A 7,271-nucleotide genomic window follows, 5' to 3' on the forward strand; every position below is an offset into this window, starting at 1 on the left:
AAGTACAACAACTCCAGGAGCACTGTTTAGTGCTAGAATAGACCACTTTAAAAAGTTTAGTTTCAAATCGAATTTCCTAATAACGCCCTATGTGCTCATGCAGAAGGGAACCTTTTGAATAAGTCTATTGTTGTTGTTAGTGTGGCTTGTACTGGCCCATGCAGCTCACAAGCAATTAATCTATTATGTTCATTTGTAAATATAACTCAGAATTGAAACCAAGAGAAATACAAGATTTTCTTAACTACCATTGTTTTTACTTCCTCTACCTGAGGCATATGTTTGCCTAAAATAATGTATCATATTCATCAGGAGTACATTAACTATCATAGTCAGTGATATGTATATGTATACTAGTTATGGTGCTGTTAAATGCAGTGGCATAAGGATGATGCGCTTCCTCTATATATTACAGATACTTGAATTGACAACCTCCGTGGTCGTGTACACTGTTTTCTTAGTGTCTACTGGGTGGAATATTGTCTCGGGTCTAGGTATTTGTGGCACCGTCGTTTTTTCTCTCCCCGTCTTGTTGTGCTTTAGATGCTTTGTTTGGGATCAGAGCAACATTTGTGATGTTGTGTAATACTAAGAAATAAGTTAAGTGGCATATAAAGAAGTTTTATAACTATTGTCTGTGGCAAAGAACTTAAATATAAATTTTACCTGAAACTCCCTGTTTGAGAACCACAAATTGGTTTTCCTTCAATGCAGTTTTCGGTATCAGATTCCGTTTGTACACACCAAATGTGGATTCTTCATTATCCTCAGGCACAACCCTTTCATCGCAGAAAGCTAGCACCCATTTTGACCAGTCTGTCTCTACTTTGGGAAGACCTTCACAAAGGTATTTTAGTACTGAACCACCTGTATAAATTTAGATTTTATAATATTATTATCACTTTTTGAGTTTAAATTAGAGTTTTATGATTGCTATACATTGGAAATAAAACTACCTTCGGATCTAAATTGCGTATATGCGTTTTTCGAACAAACCAACAGTTCGGGCTTTCACAGGTTCCATGGTCAAAGCTGACTGAGATGGCATTACTCATCAAACAGTTGTCTAATATTAATGTCAACCACCCTATTCGGGACTACCTGTATTTGCAAAAATACTTATCTAATTACTTAATTTAACTGTCTCCATTGCCAAACTGTTACCATCCCAGGCTGCTATGCTGTGGTCATGGATTTTATTTTCCGACCGGGAAAAAAATTTGCATGGCCTTCATTTATTTCTCTTGTAAATTTGGGTGTCGTTTGTAGTTGTCTATGTGTATGTCCACGTTACCCTCAATACAGGGTTTACCTAGTGCTATTTAAAAAAATATCCATAAGACATAGCCCAATGTACGCTACATATTTTAAGTACTTAAACTGTGAAGGTGTGTCTTTGGTCTTTAAATTAGAGGCACCATATGTCAGGGAATCGTCCACGGAGAGAGTGCAATTATTTTAAAAAAGTTTAAAATACAATATCAGCAGATAATGTGAATGCCACTAATATAAAAATAATTACGTTTACAGAATATTGTGACAATAAAAAAGTCCATTATAAAAATAAAATAAAATTTTGTTGAATCATTATATTTCATAATCATTACCTACCCGATAAAACGAGTCCCATTCTTATGAATCTAGAATATTTTGGAATCTTACAATTTAGGCAAGCACGTTACATTGTTGAAATAGGATCTACATTTCAATGTATTCTAAGGCGTTTGTTTAAGTCTATGCTTATTATTTTGTGTAAATACATTACCTGAAAGGCCGACTAAAAACTTTCCTCTACTTTGTATCGCGTCGTTTGATATTTTTTCCACATAAGAAGCTAGTTTATTAATTATTTCTTCCTCATCTGCCACTTTTATTATTGTCATGTTTACACAAAATATTTATAAACTACGTTTTAGTAGTTTTCAAAGTATTTATCAAAGGTATTATTAATTAACTATCTTGTGGTCTGCTATAGGTATACTCAACACTTTAACAAGTGTTTAAACCTAACTTGTGGTTTACACTCATTTACACTAATTTAAATAATAATTAAGGTTATTTCAATGACAGGCTTGAACTTGAACAGTTTTGCATTATTATGCATTTTTTTTAAATAATTGCTTCATCATGATATTGATAGATGGAAATTTAGGGCATCCAAGGGCATCCAGAGCGTAGTGTTATGGAAAAATTTCCATTTTGATAAAAATAATATTTTTCCAGATATTTTCCAATATTTTCTTTAATTTTCCACATTTGACGTTGACATCTGTCAAAAGTTGAAGTTGCTGAACGAAAACGAAGGAGCCATTAACTAGGTGGTGGTGGTATGGCTGTTGGAGGTTTTGTCCGCTGTAGTGAAATCATTTTAAACCGACTTCAAAAAGTAGGATTTTCTCAATTCGACTTTTTTTTTGTATGTATGTTACGCGATAATTATGTATCGACTTTGATGTTTCTTTTTTTGTTGGAAAGAGGATACCTCAGAAGTGGTCTCATTTAAATTTGAAGAAAATATTCCACCTTTAATTAAGGGCGGCAAACTAGGGGATGAATGTCTTTTGAGGTCGGTTTTTTTAGTACTCTGTACTGAGATTATAAATCTCGTTTTTCTTTTGATACGGCTTTTATTTATAATAATTCACACTAAATAAAACTTCCAAAGATATTCTTAAACGTAGAACATAGTACGAGCCTTCCAAATTATATTTTTCCAATTTTTCTGGATTTTTTCCGGAAAAATTTCCACTACATTAAATTTTTCGGAATATTACCAAACATTAGGGCGTAGTCGTACATACCATAAGTATGCAAAAGTGTCAAGTAAGGATTTTTGGAACGTACGTATGACAACGCATAATTATTAATTATATTCACATAGAAGACAGCGCTTTCTATTAAGGGCGGCAAACTAGGGGATGAATGTCTTTTGAGGTCGGTTTTTTAGTACTCTGTACTGAGATTATAAATCTCGTTTTTTTAGATACGGCTTTTATTTATAATAATTCACACTAAATAAAACTTCCAAAGATATTCTTAAATGTAGAACATAATACGAGCCTTCCAAATAATATTTTTACAATTTTTCTGGATTTTTTCCGGAAAAATTCGACTACATTAAAGTTTTCGGAATATTACCTAACATTAGGGCGTAGTCGTAGATATCAGACGTATGCAAAAGTGTAAAGTAAGTTCTGACCGCGCATAATTATTAATTATATTCACATAGAAGATGACAGCGCTTTCTATTAAATCGTAAGTGATATAGCTAGCGCAAGGATAAATATGGATTACTGTGCTTGCTGTGCTACGTGGATAGATTAATAGCGATTGGCGCATTGAAACGTTGTACAATGATGCCGCTAGATGGCACTTGTTTCAATTAATTCCAACAATCTAAAGTGAAAGAATTTTACCAAATTTATTTCTTTCAAATTATAATTGCTATTGTTAGTTTAGAATTTAACGTTATAATTTCAGCTATATATTAAATTCTATAATGGGCAGTACAAATAAAATGACTGACGTCTAAAATATGTATGTATTCTTGTAAAATAAACCACAAGAAATCGTAAGAAAGACCTCTGGGGGAGGTAACTATACGATTTTTTGGAAAAATGTAATAGTAAAAAAAACAAAAACTTGGATTTATGTCAGAAGTGGGATTCGAACCCACGCCTACAGAAGTGGACTGCGACCTGAACGCAGCGCCTTAGACCGCTCGGCCATCCTGACTTGTAGTCACATGGCGAAATTTAAGGCCGCCTACTTCAGGTACGTAATTTAAGATTATGATGTCTATTTTCGCCAGTTCGCTTGTGTCATTCGTGGTGGGTTTGGTTGGGCGCTTGCCTGGCGGAATATGGACATTGACGCTGTTGAACCGGCATATCGCCTTGCCTAGTGGTTGTTACGTTCAACGACAAGCGGTAAGCGAGGCGAAGTCGTGCGTATGTTAGAGGAACGCTTTGTGAACCCTAGCCTTCCCTACCGTCTATTAACGTACACGGCTTGCCTGTAAAACAACGACGACAAGAGAGCTGATTTGGGGGAGGGGTAGCCCCGCCTCCCTCCTCTCTCATGATGACGTTGTTACCGAAACCCGTTACGAATACACCCTTATGCCGTTTTTTTTTGTTTTCAAGCAACAAGCAACACAATAAAACTTCAATCTCAATGTTGGATGTGGGCTCTAATTAATGATATATGAAGCCTAAGTACCCAACTTACGTAATTAAGAATTTAAAAATTTTAAGTTATCATTATTTTTCCTTAATAGATTAAGTAAGAAAGTATATAAAAAAAGTTCAAAAGTAAAAGAAGCAAAGATGTAGAAAGAATATCATTGTTATTGAGTTCTTAGGTTTTTCGCGATTGTTACACATAGGAAATGAAACTATTTTTCCGGATTAAAATCGCGTATATTTTTGACCGTTGACGAATCGTTGACCGTGAGTCAACCGTGACCATGGGACCTGTAAAGGGCCCGAACGTCGGTTTGTTTGAAAAAACAAATATACGCGATTTAAATCCGGAAAAATAGTTTCATTTCCAATATCATTGTTAGTTTAAATTTTAGTTTTCAAAAACTCGTATTTAAATTTGTGATGTGATATTCCTAAATACTATTAATCAGTACTTACCTGTGGTACCGGGTATTGTTGTAAATGATTAAGGTAAAAAAATTACGATGGATAGACGGTAGCGTCATTTATTCCCTCTAGTTCAATGTATTGGAACTTTTGGGTTACAATTGTTCCACGTGGAACTGAATGCATGGAACTAGTGGTTATAAACGGCAGAGTCAGTCCGTGTTATTGTAGAGCGTTATAAAAAAGAAATGAGTATTACGCAAAATTACAATAATATGCTACTTGGCATGGCTTATGTTTACTACTACACTTACCGCCTAGTATGTTATACTTTAGTATTTTTCGGCTTAAAGTCTGCAAGATAATTCACACTGAGACGAAATGATAACAAAAAGGGACCATCATCGCCAGTCAGCACCGTCCTCCAGAGCCGCGAATAGCGAGTACCCCGAAGTACCTACAGGACTTAGGTGGTCTACAGCGCCAACCAGCAACAACAATCCCCGGCAAAGCGACGAAATTTAATCATTGCTTTTTGATTACAGACTCGAGTTCGATTCCACAACCTTTTTAAAATAATAAGTTTCCAAAAGGGTTAAAATTTTGTTAAAGAAAGGTTTTTATTGATCTTTTTCATAAGAAATGTTAATTTTTGTCATAAAATTAAATTCTGTTAAATGTTTCAGTGGAATTTTGAAATTGTTAAAATTTTTAAAAGCTAAATATAAATTTATTTGAAAACAGAAAAATGCAGTTTATTTTACTCTATTAGTAGTAGAGTAGTTCTGCTACTCGACGAAAGGTGGCGCCTTACAATTACTTTCTTAAAGTGCCAAGAGATGGCAATATGTGTGTTTGATGTAAAAAGTGTTTTCAAGTAAAAGTGAAAGTGGTAGAAATGATGGCAGCGACCGCGACCATACGGTTGTTGACCGTCAAAAGTATAGTGTGACGTAATTAGCGGTAAGACAGTATCATAATTTACAATAATCGCTTACGAAAACGGATGTAAGCAAAGCTTGGTAGTTGTCAATAGTTTAGTTTAGTTAATTTCTCTCAACATAACAAATTTCATACACATATAATTATTATTTTATTTTATACTACTCTTCGTAGTTACTTCGTATACGACCAACGGCAATTTATATTTTATCAGCTAAGTGCTCAGTCACTTCAATGACATTATAGTCTTATCGGCAGATCTGTCGTATTTTTTTGGGAAATGAAATTATTTTTCCGGATTTAATTAGCGAGTATTTGCTTTTTAAAATAAACCAATGTTTTGAGCCCTTTACAGGTCCCATGGTCACGGTTGACTGAGGTGGTAAAGTAATCAACCAGTCATGTCTAATATTTATGCAAACCACCATTTTTCATTATAGTTACAAAAGTTATGAATGATTAGTTTAAATTTTTTTCAATCCCATGGTCAACTGTGACCCTTTACAGGTCCCCTGACCTGTAAAGGGCCCGAAACGTCGGTTTGTTTGAAAAAACAAATATACGCGATTTAAATCCGGAAAAATAGTTTCATTTCCTAAATTTTTTTTTAATTTATTAAGGCTTTGACAAAGCCATCATTTAAACTTTTCCAAAGAACGATCCAATTTACGCTACATAATGTTTTACAAATTATTTTATTTTAACAATATGAATTCTTATTAAATTAAATTAATTATTTAATAATGGAAATTCGAATAAATTAAAAAATATTAATTAGTAATGCATGTTCATTGTGCTTTTTCATCAGAGGAAATACGGGATCCCAAACTAGTGGTACGAAGAAACCATCTTTAACTGCCTTCGTGACCGAACGGTTGTCATGCCGGACTGCCACGCAGAGGTCTCAGATTCGATACCCGGGCCGGGAGAAATATTTATATGGCCTAAATTTATTTCTCTCGTGAGTTTGGTTGTAATTTGTGGTTGTCTATGTGTGTGTCCATGGCACCCGCGACACAGGGTTTCCCTAGTGCGGGGTTATGTTGAGTGTGTGCGTTATTTATTTATTTTATCTTCCCTGTTGAAATTAGGATTTTTTTCATTTCAATGACCTCGCGCAGCATCCAGGGTAGACAGCGGACTTCAACTTCAACTTTTGCAAAGACATGGGGTTTGTCGACCTTAATTGAATGTGTAGGTTTATCCATGACATGCTCGCTGACGGCAGGCTCGTTTATATGTTTTCATTATACAATAATAATTGTTTATCGACTTGAGAAATTACACTATTCGATTTCTTAGGTTTTCACGATTGTTTGAAACTATTTTATTCGGATTTAAATCGCGTATATTAGTTTCTTTAACAAACCAACGTTTCGGGCCCGGACTCGTGGTCACGGCTGCGTCTTACTGACATGGCAAAGTTATCAACCAGTTAAGAATGTCTAACATTAAGTAATGCAAACCACCCTATTTTTCTGTACAAAAAATATTATTACCTATCTTATTTTATTTTACCAAAGAACATTCCAGTTTACGCTACATACGCTGTGTATAACATATTTTTTTGGTTATTTTTATTAAATAAAATTTAATTTAGTATGAATGAAAAATTTTTTTCGGTTCTACACCATGCATATTTATTTTTTCTTAAGGTCACGCCTTGTAAATTAAAAATAACTAATTTACCTACGAGGTGGAAAAAGCTGCGGGTAAGAGCTAGTTTTCAAATTATAA

The 7,271-nt window shown here is 34.3% G+C and overlaps 1 non-coding gene across 1 annotated transcript; it reads right to left on the bottom strand.

Moving 5' to 3' along the window:
* Positions 1-3,651: 3,651 nt before the first annotated feature.
* On the bottom strand, positions 3,652-3,735 carry Trnal-cag. Its single transcript has one exon. It is a non-coding gene; the product is annotated as a tRNA-Leu (tRNA).
* Between the last annotated feature and the right edge of the window lie 3,536 nt (positions 3,736-7,271).

This window comes from Hyposmocoma kahamanoa, unplaced genomic scaffold (assembly GCF_003589595.1).
Source record: "Hyposmocoma kahamanoa isolate Upper Pololo Valley unplaced genomic scaffold, ASM358959v1 152739, whole genome shotgun sequence".
Lineage (NCBI taxonomy): Eukaryota > Metazoa > Arthropoda > Insecta > Lepidoptera > Cosmopterigidae > Hyposmocoma > Hyposmocoma kahamanoa.